At 40.2% G+C, this 20,297-nt stretch overlaps 1 long non-coding RNA gene across 1 annotated transcript; it reads left to right on the top strand.

Moving 5' to 3' along the window:
- The first annotated feature begins 4,376 nt into the window (after positions 1–4,376).
- LOC142181920 (uncharacterized) lies at positions 4,377–16,139 on the top strand. Its single transcript, XR_012710807.1, has 2 exons — positions 4,377–4,514; positions 15,480–16,139. It is a non-coding gene; the product is annotated as an uncharacterized LOC142181920 (long non-coding RNA).
- The last annotated feature ends 4,158 nt before the right edge of the window (positions 16,140–20,297 follow it).

The following is a 20,297-nucleotide window of genomic DNA, read 5'->3' on the forward strand; positions in this document are numbered from 1 at the left end:
GTCCCGGGCTCTGGCGGTCCCGGGCCTGGCGGTCCCGGTCTTCGTGGGCCTAATGGGTGGAACCGGCCCGTGACGGGCCTAAGCCCACATGGTCCTGTGCTTAACGGGCCGGGCTCGTGGGCTTCGCGGGCCTAGCGGGTTTTTTTTTTTTTTTTAAAGACAATTTCTTGTAGTATCATGGCTATATTAATATGTAGTATATATGTATATCTAATTATTAAAGTGCTTGACGAAAAAGAAAATAACAAAACAATAGTAAAACACTAAATTGTCATGCATAAATATCACTTCTTGATATTATATTGTATCTTATGTATATATATTCTCTTATATATTTTCTTTTAGTATATATATTGTATCTTATGTATATATTGTAGCTTATAAATATATTTTCTTGTAGTATATATATTGTATATTATGTATATATTGTAGCATAATATATTTTCTTGTAGTATATTATATTGTATCTTATGTATATATATTCTCTTATATATTTTCTTGTAGTATATATATTGTATATTATGTATATATTGTAGCATAATATATTTTCTTGTAGTATATATATTGTATCTTATGTATATATATTCTCTTATATATTTTCTTGTAGTATATATATTGTATATTATGTATATATTGTAGCTTATAAATATATTTTCTTGTAGTATATATATTGTATATTATGTATATATTGTAGCATAATATATTTGCTTGTAGTATATTATATTGTATCTTATGTATATATATTCTCTTATATATTTGCTTGTAGTATATTATATTGTATCTTATGTATATATATTCTCTTATATATTTTCTTGTAGTATATATATTGTATCTTATGTATATATTGTAGCTTATAAATATATTTTCTTGTAGTATATATATTGTATATTATGTATATATTGTAGCATAATATATTTTCTTGTAGTATATTATATTGTATCTTATGTATATATATTCTCTTATATATTTTCTTGTAGTATATATATTGTATATTATGTATATATTGTAGCATAATATATTTTCTTGTAGTATATTATATTGTATCTTATGTATATATATTCTCTTATATATTTTCTTGTAGTATATATATTGTATCTTATGTATATATTGTATCTTATAAATATATTTTCTTGTAGTATATATATTGTATATTATGTATATATTGTAGCATATAAATAATTCTAAGTATAGACAAAGAAATATTGCGAAAAGAAGCTCATGGGTAGAAGCAATAAATTTTATTACCAAAAAATGACATATCTTTCTTAGTCATCCTTCCCCCAATGGAATGAGCACAACAAGGTACTAATACCACCATTAGAAGGAAAAAAACTAAGGAAGATGTGCCAAAATACAAGTTACATATTATTCTATGTATTATCTCTAACAAATCTCATAAATCCTTCAAGGTTCGGAGGAGGTTGCGTTGGTGGTGGTGGAAAAGAAGCTTGTTCATCACCACTTCCGGGCGAAGCCGAATCCTCCGTAAGTTCCGCTATCATTTCTTCATAAGCTTCATCTATCGCCGGTTGTGCTTCTGCAATTCCAAAGTTTCTTCTTTCCGAGCGGATCCAATCTCTAAACAATACTGATTTTTCCAAGCTATCCCTCATAGACGCTCTATGATCACCTATTTGCAGTCTTGCTTGACTGAAAGCGCTCTCTGATGCAACAGTTGAAGCTTGAATTGATAAAATATCCCGAGCCATCCTTGCAAGAACAGGAAAATGTTTTTCCCTTGCCTTCCACCATTCCAAAAGATCAAAAGAGCCGTCTGGATTCTCCTTTTCAAGTCCCTGAGACAAATAAACTTGAAGCTCATTTAGATGTGAAGTTTCATCATAATTTTCACCTTGAGACCCCCTGAACTCCGTCCAAGATTTAAGAGCTTTTAAGCCCGCAACTCTTTTAGAGGATTGTGAGCTAGACGAAGTAGGGGTTGGAATAGTTGGCCTAGCATGCTCTAAGGCAAGTTGATAAGCATTATAAACTGTTTGAGCGTTAATCTTAATTGAAGCTTTTGCATCTGCAAGTGTCGCAATTTCCTCATTTGAAAGATCTAAAGCCTTATAAATATTTGAATACCAAAAATGAGGACCTCCCAATTTCATTGTAGGATTTAGCATTGCAGCAAGACCATAAATAGGAGGGATAGGAAAAAAATATTTTTTAAACTTTTGTTTCATTTCATTTATAGCAAGTTCATAAATATCCCCACCCTCACTAAATTCAACAAACAAATCAGATAGTGCTGCAATATAAACTAAACAGTTTGAAATAGTAGGATAATATTGCCCAGAAAATGCATTTGTTGCAATTTGAAAATGTTCTAAAAAATCTAAAAGAATTTTAACATTAGTCCAATCTTGAGTGGTAAGCATTTCATCATCATCTTCACCACCTACCCGAGAATTAAACGTTGCATTAATTGGGTTTCTATATTCATATGCTACTACTAAACTTTCGTACATACAATTCCATCTAGTCGGGCAAGGTTTAGGAACCTTTCTTTCTCTAAGGCCATATTCATCACATTTTTTAAAATACTCTCTAAGTCTACTTCTACGGTTTGAATAAAAAAGCCAATTAAGAGCCATTCTAACCTTTTCAATTTCTATGTTTAATATTCGCATACCATCACCGACAATTAAATGATAAATATGACAAATACATCTAACATGGAAAATATTAGTAAATGCAGGATTTAGTGTTGTTGTAAGCATGCCTATAGCACTGGTGTTACTAGAAGCATTATCCATTGAAATTGCCATTATTTTATCGCTAAAGCAAAAATATCTACAAATATCTGCAACAGTGTTAGCTATAAATTTACCTGTGTGACGCGAATTAATTATTCTATATGCAATTATGCGTTTTTGCATTATCCATTCTTCATCTATCCAATGACTTGTAACAGTTAGGTAATCACAATCATTACCACTTCTACCAATATCAGTAGTAATAGAAATCCGATTAGGTATATGAGTAAATAAATAACGCAAATATTGTTCATATTCATGTTTGAATTTATAAATATCACTCTTAACTGTTGCGCGAGGCCAACCTTTATAAGTAGGATTAAACACTCTTCTAATATAATGAACCCAATTGAATTCCAAACTAATGATGTTTCTAAGCGTTTAGCAGGTTCTCTATTAAAAGTAGGAGTTTCTACAGGTGGGTCGACCGGTGCATCACTTGGGTTATTAAGAGGACTAGTAGGTGTATCATCTAAATCCGGTGCTTGAGTTTCATCATCATCCTCATTTTCCTCATTATTTTCTAAGATGGTTTCATTAGGATAAAGAGCATTCATAATTTCATCATCTAATCTATCACCTGGTGCAACATTATGATAAAATTCACTATCGGTAAATTGAAAACAAGGGTGATCACTATCAAGAATTACGGAAGGAGGAGGACGTCTAGGTTGGCGACTACTTTCAACTTGCTTATCTTTTCTAGGTCGGGGAGCCGGGGGAAGGGTAGTTGGTTGGCCACTACTTTCACCGGTTTTATCTTTTCCTTTACCAAACATTTTTTTCAAAGTAAATGCCATATTAATTATAATTATGCAAACTAAACCACACAAAAATATATTATAAAAACGTAAGAGTTGAAACGAGTTTACCGGATTGCCGAACAACTTCTTGAAAATTGAAAATCGTTGAACACTTGAAAACTTCAATTCAACAACTTCACAATTTTTCACGAAATTTCAACAATAAATTAAGTAATTGTAGTAGAGAGATTGAGAGAGATTGAGAGATATTGAGAGATATTGATGAATTGGTGAATAAAAATGAAAGAATGAGGGGGTATTTATAGTTGAGAAATGGGGAAAAGTGTAATTATATAAAGTTTGGGGTTAAAATAAAGTTTGGGGGCCAAATGGCCATTTTTTTAACTTAAAAAACGGTCATATTTTCAGCCCAAACGGCTAGATTTTAAATATGGCCGTTTGATTTTTTTTTTTTTTTTTTTTTTTTTTAAAATAGCCGTTGGGCCCGCCAGGCCCGCCAGGACCGGCCCAGGCCCGCCTGCCGGTCCCGGGCCAAACGGTCCCGGGCTCGTGGGCTCAACCATGGAGACCAGCCCGTGACGGGCTCAGAGGCCCACCAAGACCGGCCCACCCAGGACCGGCCCACCAGGCCCACCAGGCCCGTTAGGACCGCGGGCCCGGTCCGGTCCGGTTCAGGCCCGGCCCACCGAGCAGCATTATCCCCACCCCATCGACTCGCTTGCTTCAACAACAACAACCACAGGACCTCACGACTCACCCCATCGCTAGAAACTCACATACACCACCTGCATCCATCTCCTTCGATGCACACATCCACACACATGCACAGAAACGAGAAACAGGGAGAACGAGAGTAAAAGGGAGGCAGCGAGTTTCAGTCAAAAATTGAGTGAACGTTAGCTCCGAGATTGGAGTCGAGTTTCTCGGTATCGTTTTAAGGTTTCGTCCGTGCCTTTGTCCGTTATTCAAGCTTCAAAACAGTGTTGTAAAGGTCCGTATCTCCCACTATTGCTCTGTTAAGATATTATTTGTGAATGTATGAATTTTATTTAGCTTTATGAAGGCTGAAACGGTTCCCTCTGTTAAATGTTGATTTTACTGCCTTCTTCTCTGGCGCTGCCATTGAATAATTCTGGGTTCAGGTCATTGGTTTTCTCCTATATTTTAGATTTTAGCTTTTCTGAAACATCATGTAGAACCTAGAGGTACCAACCTTCAAGTATGTGTTGTACTAATCATATATAAGGTTAATCATTTGAAAAATAGATAATGGACAGCATGTAAAAATCGAGACACTTTTTCACATCTTTGTGGATAAAACATAAATTTGGGTATCTAGTTATTTAGTAGTAAGTGACTGAAATGGGATAGAACTTATGGGTGAGTCAAGATCCAATTTCAACTCAGATAGAAACATTTAGTAATTTCTTGTTGCGTATAATTATATTTGGTAATTTAATCTTATCTACTTCTCTTAGCATATAGAATTTTGCTTCAGCCTCATGCTATCTGCTTTGTATGTAATTCTCGGCGTGAATTTTCTATGTTTACTCATTAATATGTTAAATTATATTTATTACATACATATAGAAAGGTTCTAGTACCAGAATCGACTTCTTCTGAAATTAAAGCTTTTTAAGGAGTGTTTGGAAAAGTCTTACTAGTATTAATAACGAACATGTTGTAAACCGCGGGTGCATTTCATGTGACGTGATTCGCAGTATGTTCAAAACGAATATGTCCAAGTTCGGGTGTGCATTTTATGTGACCCGGTTCTAATTTCCAACAAGGTTAAATAGAATGTGTCGTGACTCACGGGTGCATTTCATGTAGCATGGCTTGCTATGTGTTTTAAATAACCTTGAATTTTCCTTAATTAAATAAAAGCGGTTTAAAATTTAAAATGCTCATAGGTTTGAAAGTGTTCTAAAATCAGATAAATAGGCCAATAATAATAGTTGAGCTACCGTGCTAGAACCACGGAATCTGGGAATATCTAACACCTTCTCCCGGGTTAACAAAATTCCTTACCCGGATTTCTGTGTTCGTGGATTGTAAAACAGAGTCAATCTTTCCTCGATTCGGGATTTGAACCGGTGACTTGGGACACCATAAATTATCCCAAGTGGCGACTCTAAATTATAAATAAATAAATCTCATTTCGATTGTCACTTAAATTGGAAAAAACTCTCATATATCCCTTCGGGGTAGAAAAAGGAGGTAATTCTTCCAACCAACAATAATGGAGACCCCAAGGCAATTGGGGAAATCAACAACAACAAGGAAATAGTAATTGGGGGAACAACAACCAAAGTTCAAATTGGGGCAACCAGAGCAATAATTAAAACAATCCGGGTAATTGGAATGGTAATGGCAACAACAACAACAACTAGGGTGGAAATAACAATCAGGGTGGTTGGAACAACAACAACCAAGGAAATCAGGGGCAAGGCTTTCAAAGGCCCCCAATGTATCAACAACCCAACAATCCACCCCCCCATTTCCATCCCAAGGTCCTAGTTCATCGAACCAAGAAATAGGGAGAATTGAAATAATGTTTGAACAGATGATGAAGAAGAATGCTGACTCGGATGCTCAGTTAGCTTCCCACAATACTTCAATCAGGAACTTGAAGGTTCAATTAGGCCAAATCTCACAATTCTTTGACACTCACCCTAAGGGGGCTCTACCTAGTGATACGGTAGTCAACCCGAAGGGTGGGAACAATATTGGGCATACAATGGTAGTAACTACATGGAATGGACGAGGCGGTGATGTGAATGCCTCCAATCAAAAAGAAATTTGAGTGATGAAGTAAAGTTGTAAGAGAATGAGGTCCCTTTGGTGGTTGAGAATGTGATTGATGAGAACGTGAATAAGGAAATGAGGATTGATATTCAAGATCAAGAGGTGGAAACTCAGAATGACGTGAACCCGTCTAGGGAACACGTAATAGACATTCCGGAAATGGTTGTGCCTAAAGACAAGGATCATTTGCCAAGGCCACCTCCACTTTATCGTCAAAGGCTTGTGAAGAAGAAAAATGAGAACAAATTCAAGAAATTTATTGACATGATGAAGAGCTTATCCATTAATATGCCTTTGGTGGAGGCTCTAGAGCAAATGCCGGGCTATGATAAATTCATGAAAGACATGGTAACAAAGAAAATATCCATGGATTGTGAAACTATCAAGATAACCCACCAAGTTAGTGCAATAGTGCACTCTATGGCTCCGAAGCTAGAAGACCCCGGTGCTTTCACCATTCCATGCACCATTGGGAGTGCGAACTTTGTAAAACCTCTATGTGATTTAGGGGCAAGTATCAACTTGATGCCCTATTCAATTTTTAAGACTTTGGGTATTGGGCAACTGAGGACGACCTCCATGAGATTGCAAATGGCGGATAGATCAATGAAGAGGTCATCGGGTATTATTGATGATGTTCTAGTCCGGGTGGACAAATTTATCTTGCTAGATGATTTTGTGATTCTTGACTGCGAGGACGATTTTGAGGTGCCTATAATCTTGGGAAGACTTTTCCTTACAACTGGGAAGGCCTTAGTTTATGTGGAAGCAGGGGAACTCACTTTCCGAGTGGGTGATGAAAAAGTGGTCTTTCATGTGTGCAAGTCAATGAAGCAGCCCAACTGTACTGAAGTGTGCTCATTTGTAGATCTTGTCACGACAGTGATAATTGATGATACTAGTGCAATGATCAAAGTGGAGGACCCTCTAGAAGCGGTACTGTTGAATCTTGGTGTAAATGAGGATGAAGGTCAGGTGGAGTGTGTTAATGCTTTGCATGGAATGGGCTCTTACTCTTATGAGCCTCGGAAACTCTCTTTGGACCTTGCGAATAGGAAACACCACCAATAAAGCCCTCAATTGAGGAACCTCCCGTGTTGGAGTTGAAGCCGTTGCCTCCACACCTCACGTATGAATTCTTAGGCCCTAGTTCAACTTTTCCAGTTATTATTTCCTCTTGTCTTACTAACATGAAGGTAGATGCCACATTTGGCAGTGCTCCAAAAGCGAAAGAAGGCAATTGGATGGACTTTAGCTAATATTCGGGGGATAAGCCTCGCCTTTTGTATGCACAAGATTATTCTGGAAGATGATGCAAAGCCCTCCTTGGAAAATCAAAGGAGGTTGAATGAAGCAATGCAAGAAATTGTGAAAAAAGAGGTGATCAAGTGGTTGGATGTCGGGGTTGTGTACCCCATCTCTAATAGTTCTTGGACTTCGCCGGTGCAATATGTGCCAAAGAAGGGTGGTATGAACGTGGTTACCAATGCCCAAAATGAGTTGATTCTGACTAGAACTGTCACCGGATGAAGGGTGTGCATGGATTACCGCAAGTTGAACAAGGTGACCCGAAAGGATCACTTTCCATTGCCTTTTCTTGATCAGATGCTAAACATACTTGCTGGGCATGCCTTCTACTGTTTCTTGGATGGGTATTATGGGTACAACCAAATTTTGATTGCTCCAGAAGATTAGAAGAAGACCACCTTCGCTTGCCCTTATGGTACCTTTGCCTTTTCTAGGATGCCATTTGGGTTGTGTAATGCACCGGCTACATTCCAGTAGTGTATGATGGCCATTTTCACCGACATGGTGTAAGATATTTTAGAGGTGTTCGTGGATGACTTCAGTGTTGTGGGAGACTCATTTGAGGAATACTTGAAGAATCTTGATAGGGTGTTGGCTCGGTGTGAAGAAACCAATCTTGTGCTCAATTGCGAAAAATGCCACTTCATGGTTGAGAAAGGCATAGTCTTTGGCCATAAAATTTCAAAGCATGGTATATAGGTGGACAAAGCTAAAATTGAGGTGATTTCAAGGCTTCCTCCCCCTACTTCTATCAAGGGGGTTAGAAGTTTTCTTGGGCATGCGGGGCTCTACCGGAGATTTATCAAAAAAAATTCCAAGGTAGTTAATCCTTTGTGCAAGCTTTTGGAAAAGGATGCCAAGTTCGTGTTCAATGAGGGTTGTATGCAAGCTTTCGAACTTCTCAAGCACAGGTTAACCACCACTCCTATTATTACCGCACCCAATTGGAGCTTGCCTTTTGAGCTCATGTGTGACGTGAGCGATGTTGCGGTTGGGGCGGTTTTGGGTCAAAGAGTGAATAAAATGTTTCATCCGGTGTACTAAGCGAGCAAGAACATGAATGATGCTCAAGTGAACTACACGGTGACTGAAAAAGAGCTTTTGGCTATTGTGTTCGCAATGGAAAAATTTCGACCGTATCTCATAGGCGCCAAAGTCATAATTCATATCGATCATGCCGCACTCCGGTACTTGATGATGAAGAAGGATTCCAAAGCTAGGCTGATGCGATGGGTCTTTTTACTTCAAGAGTTTGTTTGGATATTGTGGACCGGAAGGGTTGTGAAAACCAAGTGGTGGACCACTTATCCCGCTTGGAGGAGGAGGGGAGGCCTCGTGATGGCCTAGAGATTAATGATTCATTTCCCGATGAATAAATCCTTTCTGTGTCGGTGAATGGTATGCCATGGTTTGCGGACGTTGCTAATTTCCTTGTGACTAGTATAATCTCGTGTGAGCTCTCTTCTAACCAAAAGGAAAAATCTCAAACAGGATAGTTTGGAATTCTATTGGGATGAGCGGTACTTGTTCAAGATCTACACGGATGGTGTGATCTGAAGGTGTGTCCCGGAGGAGGAGCAATTGAGTATCTTAGAGGCTTGTCATTCCTCTTCCTATGTTGGTCATCATGGTGGGGCGAGGACAACTTCAAAGGTTCTTAGTTATGGGTTTTTCTGGCCAACTTTGTACAAAGATGCAAGTGAACTTGTGAAGAGATGCAACGAATGTCAAAGAGCGGGTGGAATTTTGAAGAAAGATGAGATGTCTCTTAATAATATTCTTGAAGTTGATATTTTTTATGTGTGGGGCATTAATTTCATGGGCCCGTTTGTTAGCTCTTGTGGGAACACATACATTCTAGTGGTGGTTGACTATGTTTCAAAGTGGGTCGAGTGTTGTTGCATTTCTCAAGAAGAGCATCTTTACTACGTTTGGCACTCCTCGTGCAATCATAAGTGATGAGGGGTCTCATTTTTTCAATAGAGCTTTTGACACTTTGCTTGCAAAGTATGGTGTCAATCACAAAGTTTCTACCCCTTATCATCCTCAGGCGAGTGGCCAAGCTGAAGTCTCAAACAGGGAAATCAAGAGTATATTGTCAAAGACGGTGAATGCAAATAGGACCGATTGGTCAAAGAAATTGGATGATGCTCTATAAGATTATAGGATGTCTTACAAGACTCCAATTGGTATGTCTCCGTATAGGTTGGTGTTTGGGAAAGCTTTCCATCTACCGGTTTAGTTAGAGCACAAGACCATGTGGGCTTTGAGGAAGCTGAATCTTGAATGGGATAAGGTAGCAAATTTTCGTGTAGAGCAGCTTAATGAACTTGATGAATTCTGATTCCATGCCTACTCCAGTTCGTCCTTGTACAAGGAGAAGATGAAGTACCTTCATGATAGATATGCTCGTGGAAAGGAGTTCAAAGTGGGTGATTTGGTTCTCTTGTTCAATTTTCGGTTACGTCTGTTTCCGGGAAAGCTTAAGTCAAAATGGAGTGGACCTTTTGAAGTGGTACTTGTGACTCTGTTTGGTGCACTTGACTTGAAAAACAAAAATGGAGAGGTCTTCAGAGTTAATGGGAACAGAGTCAAGAACTACCTTGGGAAGATTGATGACAGCCACGTGGTGGCACTGATCCATCTTAAGTGATTTGATGGTAACTTGCGTCGTGCCGTGACGCTAAATCAGGCGCTTCTTGGGAGGCAACCCATGTGTCTTTATTGTTGTTTTTCCTTGATTTTCTTTTTAGTGTAGGATTTGCTTTTGGACTAACTGGTTGTGAGATATGTGTAGGATTGTTTTGATGCAGTGCAGGACCAAGTTGGAAAAATGTCACTCTCAGAAGTTTGCGCTACAGCCGCATTGCATTTCTTGCGGCTGCAAAGGCCTTAGTGCAGGGGCAAAATTTCAATGCGGTCCGTAGTGGTGAATAATTAAAAATGGGGTTCTCTGAAGATTGTCACCGCGGCCGCAATGCGTTTTGTGCGGTCCGCAGCCGCAAAAGCTTTTTGTGTTGTCCATGGTGATGTTCTCCCCAATGCTTCCTGTGGTAAACCACCGCAGTCCCCGGTGCATTTTATGAAACTGCGGTAGGTAGGTACAGTGGGTCCTAGGGTCGTTTTTTATAAATAAAACCTCAGGCCTTCATTTACCGTTTTTGCTTTCCACATAGAAAAAAAATCACTGTTCATCAAACCCTAACTGTGCAAATTCAATCACTCATCTTCATTCATCTTTACTGCATCTCATTACTGGTACTTTTAATCCTTCCCTAGTTTTTAACTTTGTTTTATTTGCTTTTACTTAGTTAGTTGTACTTCTTTTTCTTCCCGTTTCTGTAAATTTATAGCGTAGGGTTACATCATACCTTTAGAATGAGGTTAATTAGTGAAAAGTGATGATTAAATACCTAGGGGCTTGATAATAAGTGAATATCAGCTAAAAATGAGACAAATGATGAAACCCTAGGTTGGTATTGCTATGTATTGCTTACCACGATCCGCAGTTGATTTCTTGCGGTCTGCGGTGCTTTACCGCGGCCGCGACGATTTTTCCGCGGTCCGTGGTGAGAAACTTCAAAGACTATGATTTTGAGGACCGCGGCCGCATTCAATTTTTCGCGGTCCGCGGTGCCTTACCGCGGCCGCAGACCATTTCTTGCGGTCCGTGATGCCTGGAATCAAAGAGTGGGTATTCTGGCCCCACCTCAATGCGGACCGCAGTACAATTTTGTACAGTCCGTGGTGGTCCCTTTGAGGCTGTACTGCATTTTATACGGTCCGCAGTCTGTTGTTTGCAATTATTTTCTTCACTGATTCTTCTGATACTGTGATACTAACAAGCTTCAACTGAATTCCACTTGCAGAAAATGGTTAAATCACGAGGCAGTGGTGGAAAACAAAAAGGAAAAAGAGAGTCCTCCCAAGGTAGGGGACAAGGTATGATCAGATTGACCTTACAAGTCCGGTAGGCAATTAAAGAATCTAGAAAGTCAATAAAAGTTGCAGATAGAGCTGCTTCCCATTCGGGAAGTGAGTATTTGCCCTCCCGGGAGGCATCCGACTTCGAGTCAGTGCCGAAGTATGTTCATGACTGGCCGGATAGGCGAAGATTGAGAGATACACCTCCAGGCTATCCTACTGCCCAAGCTTTAGTTCAAATTTCTTCTGAGTCGTCTGAGGGCTCAGATGAGGGTAGTGACAGTGAAGCATCTACTTCACCTACCAGTTCATCACCTGGAGAGGATCCCGTTGACGATGAGGTTCTGGAGGAAGAAGGAGGGGGTGTTCCACAACCCGGGGGTGTGGAGAGAACTAGAAACCCCGAGGTGTAGAAAAGAAGATTTGTCAGTGAGGTTGCTTACCACAAATTTCGAGAGTGGTGGCCCGAGAGGAAGCTGATACTTGAACGGATATTCATTGACAAGGATCTTCTGCCTCACAACCCTAATCTGTAGAGGCAATTCAGACAGAAACTAGGCTGAGACTATTTCACAAGCAATGTTGAGGAGGCAAATGAGCACCTAGTCAAGGAGTTCTACGCTAATGTTGCCAACATCAAAAAGGGAATGAAAATGACTAAGGTGCGAAATTTGATAGTAACGTTTGATGGGAAAACAATCAATGACTACCTGGGCTTTCCGGAGGAGGATGAAACATTATACATAGAAAAGGGAGCATTTGGTGAGGATGCGTGTCCGTGGTTAGCAGAGTACTTAGAAATTCCAGGTACCACTCCAGCATAGTTGATAGCTGGAGTCCAAATTCTGAGGAGAACCCTGAACTTCAAGGCAAAAGTGTAGGAGACCTTTGTGTACGGTAGGCTAGACCCCACCACTCACAAGAACTCTCTTCCTATCTCCCCAGCAATATTGGTGGCTTCTATCATGGTGGGGTACCCGATCAACATCGGGAATGTTATGTCCAGGGTGATTATAAGGGTGGTGAATGAAGGTGACAGATCCTACCCCTTCCCATATTTCCTGACAATGTTCTTTGAGGATCAAGATGTGGAGAAAAGGAAGTTTGATATGAAGGTAAAACCAAAGGCGCCTTTTTCCTAGTACAGCCTCAAGGGTGATGACAACCCTAAAGATCCGAAAGGTAAATCCACTGCTTCTACTGGCCAGTCTGAAAAGCCAGTAGTAGTAGTAGCTTCTTCTCAGCCTCCTTCAGCTACACCAGACATTGCCCCAGGACCTTCTACTTCCACCGTCCAAAATATTCCCTCATCCACAGCTTACCCATTAACTGCCCACCATTTGAGCCAAACCCTTGCCAGTATCAACAACTGGATACAGACAGCTACTTCTAAGTTGTCTGTGCTTTCTAGCTCGGTGGCAGCCCAGTTCATACCCCCACAGCCATAGGTTCTAGCCTTAGTGGAGGAGACTCTCAAGGAGCTTCTGGACAACCAGAAGAAGCTCCTTGAGAACCAACAGTTGATATTGGAGGCTGTAGGTACTCATGGGAAGGCATTGAAGGAACTCACAAAGGAAACCAAGAAGCTGAGAAAGACTCGAGCATCAAAGGAGTCTGTGAAGGAGCTAAGGGAAGAAGTGGAGAAGATGAAGGTCGCTGATCACTTGTCATTAGAGATGCTATTGCATGACCTAGCTCCAGCAGCCCAGCCTGAGCTAGAGTAGGAGTTGGGAAGGCCAGCAAAGAGAAAGAGGGTGATTCCCTGAGCTGATAATGCAGTGATAGAGCTGGAGGACCCGCAGGGAGGTTCCTCTAACCAGCCTCAGGCCCCAGAGTAGCTTCAGGTCCCAGTGCAGACATAGGATACCAGGTTCCCGTCACAGGTTCCCGAGAAGTTATAGGACCTAGGGACCCAGGCCCATGACCCCATGCAGACGGAGGGACAATAGGGAGTTTATCTTCACTCTCTATCTTCTATTGAGTTGTTTTTGGTTAGTTAGCATTGAGGACAATGCTAGCTTTCATTTGAGGGGGTAGCCCTATTTTTATTTGATGATTGGGTTGTAAATATGACACTACTTTCTTTTTATTATGCTTTCTTTTTACTTTTGGTATGTATATAATTTTACTAATTTATTGCACTTTTCGTACTTTGCAACTTTTGTCTGTATATAAAGTTACTTTCTTATGTATATATTCATTCACTCTTATGTATATTCGTCTAAATCCCCTATTGTACATATTTATTTTACTTTCGCATTTTCTTTCATGGCTTCTTATTTCATTTTCGTAGCTTCTTATTTTGAGTTTTTTGCATACAATAAGCCTTTGGTTTTCTTAATGTCACGGTTCTTTCCAAAGGTGGAATTTGTGTGAATCAGGCGGCTCTTCCCAGTGATGGATGGAATGGCAACCTTCTTAAGGGTTTGAGTCTGTTTTCTTTTTCTTTTTGTGTAAAAAATAGCTAGTGAGTAATGGTACCTCAAGCAAAGCTTCACTTGGACCTAACACATTTGCCTTTGATCCTATGGTCAAAAATAAATTGTTGTGTATAGGATGGTGAAAGTTGTGACCTTGAGACTCTTGTGTTGGCCGATAATTATCAAGTGGTTTTTCGGGACCATTGTGTTGTTCAAATCTTAGCTAAGGTTGTTGTGGGACCCCGACTCTGTCTCTTTAGCAATCATATAGCTTGTGTGGTGAGAATTTTAATGGCAAGTCCAAGTCCCATGCCATTAGTCTAGAACTTGCCCTGAATGTTTGTCTAGGCGAAATGTTAAGTGCAGTTTGACTTGAGAAGTGATTATAGGCTCTCCTTGATCCGAATGATATCTTGAAAACTTTCATAGCCTACCAATGATAATATCCCTAGTCAACCCTTTTGAGCCATAGCCCTTTTTCTTTCAAAAACCATAATACAAGCCTTTACCCGTTCTAAAAAGACCCTCTCTTAGCACCCTATCTTTCCTTAGCACAAGGTAAGAGCATAAGTTTGGGGGAAGAGACGAGAAATGCAACAAAGTGGTAAAAAGGTACAAAATGAAGAAAAGAAAAGGCAATGAAAAAGAAAGAAAAATCAAAAAGTCAAAAAGAATGAACAATGTAGAAGAAATGAAGGGATTCGATAAAAGAAAAGAGATGAATGGTGTGGAAAGTTTAGAAAGGATAAAAAGGTTTGAAAAGAACAAGAAAGAGTGACAGTGTGTCTCTCTAACCCCTAAGAAAGAAGTAAATGACTCAAAAAGTCAAGAGAATGTATGCCAAAATGAAGAAATGAAGTGCTTAAGGGAAGATGGAACCTACTTAGACCAAATATTTCCTACCCTGAACCAAAAGCTTTCACTATATCTCCACAAAAGACCTATATGATCTTGAGTTAAATGAAGCTTACATTAGTGGTGACTCATATAAGGGGCAAGCTTATGGTACTTAGAGCCGGACTTGTGACTTTTCTTTGATAGAGATGAGTGTATTTTCCACAATCCTTGTTTTGAATGCTACAACCTAAAAGTGAGGTTTGCTTAGGGAAAGTTGAGGATGTATGAGTTGGGGTTTCACAATGACCAAAGTAGTAGAAAGAGTTTCCTTGATGGGTTGAGTCAATTCTTGATGCTCTTATGTCGCACTAAAACCATGGTGCTTAAACGGTTGAAAGTTGTTAATGATTCATTTGATTTGAGGGCAATTGTTAGTCCCAATTGATGCTAGATGAGGTCACTGTAGATCAGCTGAATTTTCTTGGTTTTACTCTTAAGGAGGTGGGACTTATTTTGTTTGCTTGAGGACAAGCAAAATCTTAAGTTTGAGGGAGTTGATAACTAGGGATTCTAGTTCATTTTACAATCCTTTTTACTTGAATTTTGATTAAAATGTATACAAATAGTCTCAAAGGCTTACATGTTGCGCTTGTTTGCAGGGTTTGGTCAAAAAGGTGACAATTAGTCAAAACCAGCTCAAAAAGGAGTGAAACATGCACAAGTACCAAGAACAAGTCAAGGCACTGCTGCAGCATAAAATCAACTACAGTCGCAAAAGACCTATCGCGCTGCAGACCATTTAGTGTGGTCCGCGGTGGAAAAGAGAGGAGCACTTTTGGGGATTCAAGTAGTGCGGTCCGTGGAGGATTTCTTGCGGTCGCAGTAGCCTATTAGCGGCCGCAATCCATTTTATGTGATCCGCGGAGAGGGGGTTTCAGAGAGTTGGAAGTTTGGACTATTGAAGCCAGTGAGGTCCGCAGAGCATTTTATGCGGACCGAAATGAAGCCACCGCGGTCGTGATGCATTTATGCGGCCCACAGTGGCCAGATTCAGAGAATGGAAAGTCAAGCCAAAAAGCCTCATTGCGGCTGCGGTGCATTTTCCGCGGTCCACAATACCTCCGTCAGGGGTATTTTTGTCCAGAAAAATCGGCCTAGTATAATTACTTTTTTTCACATTTTTAGGGTATCTTTTGTAATCTGTTAGACTCCAGAGCACGTGAACGGCTATTTTGTTCCATTTTGAGTAATTTGTAGCTACTTTAACACTGAATCTTCATTATCTTAGTTTGTAATAAAATTATATGGGTTATTCTTCATCTATTTATCAGTTTTCTTCTATTATTATGAGTAGCTAGACCCATTAGCTAGGGTTGTGGCTCAACCCTAGCGTGAGTATTTGATGGGTCTTGAGTTTTAAGGCTTAGATGTTTATGGGTGTTTGATATTTGGACTAATTTGTATTTTTCATGTTGAATTAGTAGTTGCAAACACTAATTTGTGCCTTTTTTACTTAGGCTCTTCTTGAGAAAGAGAGCTTGAGTCTAGGAAAATTAGTCCAACAAGGAATTGGGGCATATTCAAGAGATTGATAGCCCCAATTAAAGGGTTAAACCTAGAGATAGTAATACCCAATTTGAACCTATATTGCTTGCACAATTTCGATACCCAATTGGTCTTGAGAAAGTCAATTAGGGCAAAATCACTCAAACTACTGAGAGGTATAGAGTGAGTAGTTTCGTGCATTGGTTATATCGTAATCCCCAACATAACAACCTTGCCTTAGGCTTGAGAACTCGTTAAGTATTCACCTAGGAGAAAGCCACTTCCCTAGTGCCTCGTTATCCATTTAGAAAACCCTTCAAGTACTATCTCTTAGTTTAATTTAGTATCTCTTTAGCATAATAGTAGAAGTAACAAACAACAATTATGATTGGAAGTGTAATTAAGAACACTACACATTGCTAATTTAGATAGGAATCCAAATCCTAACCAATTCTAGCTCCATGAGGATTCGAAACTGAACCCCGAAAAATACGCATTTGGCGTAACTTCGGGTAAGGTTTTTGGTTTCTTGGTATCACAGCACGGAATCGAAGTAAACCCAGACCAGATTAAGGCTATCGACGGGATATTGGAACATCTAACCACCAAGAAACAAGTCCAAAGAGTGACGGGTCGAATCGCCACACTATCCAGATTTATCTCAAGGTCATCCGATAGGTGCTACCAATTCTTTAACGTACTAAAAAACACAACTACCTTGAATGGAAACCAAAATGTAAACAAGCACTGAAGGAACTCAAGGAATACATGTCATCGCTGCTCCTGCTCTCAAAGCCTAAGCCCGGAGAATGTCTCCTCGTCTACCTTGTCATTTTATAAATAGAGGTATGTGGTCCTGGTTTGGGAAGACAAAGGTACGTAATCTCCAATTTATTATATTAGTAAAACACTTATCGACGCCGAGACGAGATACATTTACCTCGAGAAATTAGCCCTGGCCATTGTCGTAGATTTAAGAAAGCTCAGGCCGTACTTCCAATGCCAACCAATCTCGGTCGTCATCATGTTTTCTTTGAGGGATATACTACACAAACCCGAACTGTTGGGGAGGTTGGCCAAATAGGCAATAGAGCTAAGTGATCATGACATCACTTACTAGCCTCGCACTCCCATAAAATCACAAGTGCTCGCCGACTTTGTACTTTTTCATGGACTTTAGCGCCAAGATAATGCCTGAGGCCAAAAAAGGAGGCCACACGAGCTTCATGCATAACACAATACTTCTGGGTCCTGCACACCGACATTGCATCCAATGCATACGGGTCAGGACTTGGACTCCTACTCGAAGTCCCTACCGATGAAATAATCTGCCAATCTATAAGGTGCCCAGATATGACTAACAATGAAGCCGAGTATGAGTCAGTAATTGTAGGGCTAATTCCAGCAATCGAATATGAGGCGAGGCACCTAAAATTATGCTGCAACTCGCAACTCGTAGTCAACCAGTAAGTGGGACTTTCTAGATCAGAGATCATAGGTTATAGAAATACTAGATCGAGATCTAAAAACTTTTACCCAAATTCGCCAAATGTCAACTCGACCAGATTCCACAAACTCAAAACGTCGAGGCAGACAGCCTCATAGAATTGCCCGCCGCAACCAAAAGCATAACTTCTTGAGTTAAAAATATTGTGCATCTCCTCAGCTAAACCTTAGATCACGTCGAGGTAAAATCTATAAACTTAACCTGTGACTGGCATAATTGTATTATAAAATACTTATAGGACGGTGTTCTCCCAAATGATAAAAAGGAAGCCAGGAAGTTGAGAATGCAAGCAGTGAGATGCAGCCTCCTCAACAACGAATTGTTTAAAAGGACATATGGTGGTCCCTTGGCAAGTGTTTGGGCCCAAATCAGACTCAATGCGTTCTCGAGGAAATACACGAAGGCCATTATGGCAGTCATTCTAGTGACTGAGCACTTGTCAGATGCCTCATACGGGCGAGATACTATTGGCCTACTATGATGAAAGACACCCTGGAATTTGTAAATAAGTGCGAATAATGCAAGAAATATGCCCTAATAATCCACCAAGCAAGCGAACATATCCATTTCATCACCTCGCCATGGTTGTTTATCAAATGGGGATGGACATCATGGGACCACTCTCGCTGGGATGAGGTAACATTAAATTCCTTTTAGTTTTGACTGACTACTTATCTAAATGGGTGAAAGCAGGCACGTTCGCCCAAATTCATGAGCATGAAGTAATCAACTTTATATGGAAGAACATTATCTGTCGGTTCGGCCTGCCCAAAGAAATAAGTTGCGCGATGGACCCCAATTCATAGGGAGAAAAACCATCGAGTTTTTCAAAAATTGGCATATCAAAAGAATACTCTCAACCCCACACCATCCCGCCGGCAACCAGCAAGCAGAATCTTACAACAAGTCAATTTTTAACATCCTAAAGAAGAGATTTGAAGATGCTAAGGGATTGTGGCCGGAGACACTCCCAAGAGTGTTGTGGGCACATAGGACGACCCCAAAAATGATCATAGGAGAAACACCTTACTCCTTAGTCTATGAGTCAAAATTATTCACACCGGTCGAAGTAGGAGAAACCAACCTAAGGTACACCAACAAGAGCGGCAATGACAATGGCGAGAATGGAAGACGTGATCTCGGCAAAGTCAAAGAACGGAAAGACATGGCATATGTAAGAAAGGTCATATAGAAACAATAAGCAAAACGCTACTACAACAGAATGGACAAGGCACGGTTACTCAAGGTCAGGGACTACGTGCTCAAAGCCAAGACCCAAGTGGGAAGAGATCCCCAAGAAGTCAAATTAGGAGCCAATTGGGATGTTCCGTACAAAATTAAAGGCAAAGCGGACAAGGGATCTTTCCAACTGAAAACATTAGAAGGAAAGCTACTACCGAACAATTAGAATATCAGCCACCTCAAGTACTTCAACTTCTGAAAAACAAGGAATGCTACATAAGTTGTACTCTTTTTCCCTCACTAGAGTTTTATCCCATTGGGTTGTCTCAAGGTGGTTTTTAATGAGGCAACATACGGGACATTTTGAGGTGGATTATGCGAGAACAACCATATTTCATTGCCCAACTCCTCGAGAATTTCCGAGTCAAACAATGAAGGGACTAGATATACTGGGATTGGAACCAACCAGTACCCAAAACTTGTAATTTTCTCCAAAATTCCTCAGGGAGAAATGATGTAATCGATACAATGCTGTTGAAATGAATGAGATACCTATTTATTGATACTGCTCTTCTAAGTCTCTCAACTAAGAGATGTGCTTGACTAACTCGAACAAAACTTTTCAGCCCCTGGCCACGCCTCAACTAAGAGGTATTTTCGACTAGCTTGAACAAAACACCTCAGCCCATGCCCAAGTCTTAACTAAAATATATGTTCGACCAGCTCGAACAAAACCCTTCAGCCCTTGACCGCACCTTAACTAAAAGGTATGTCCGACTAGCTTAAATAAAACTCCTCGGCCCCTAAACACATTTTAACTAAAAGGTATGTTCGATCAGCTCGAACAAAACCCTTCGGCCCTTGGCCGCCTATGTTACAATCCAAACTCCCAAATTGAATTGATGGAAAGATGATGAAATCATGTGCCTTGTAGCCTCCAGTGCTCTCCCAAAGCATCCAAGGTCAAAAATCTCTTCAAAAATGTCTTTTTGGTGAGTGGGCCTGGGGCGAAACTACCCTTTCCAAGTCGAAACATGAAAATATTCTGAGAAAATTGTACAAGCGCGTCGCGCCATATGCTGCCCCATGTGCGTGGCTAGTGAGAAAGTTCAGAGAGCAGATTACGACAGCGCAGCAGCAATTTACACTACCTCGCTGCCCCATATGGCTCGACAGTGTTAGCTTTCCGGAGTAACTCTTTTTCTTCAATTTTTGACGTCCAGACTTGGCTCCCGACCCCCCG

This window comes from Nicotiana tabacum, chromosome 6 (genome assembly GCF_000715075.1).
Source record: "Nicotiana tabacum cultivar K326 chromosome 6, ASM71507v2, whole genome shotgun sequence".
Lineage (NCBI taxonomy): Eukaryota > Viridiplantae > Streptophyta > Magnoliopsida > Solanales > Solanaceae > Nicotiana > Nicotiana tabacum.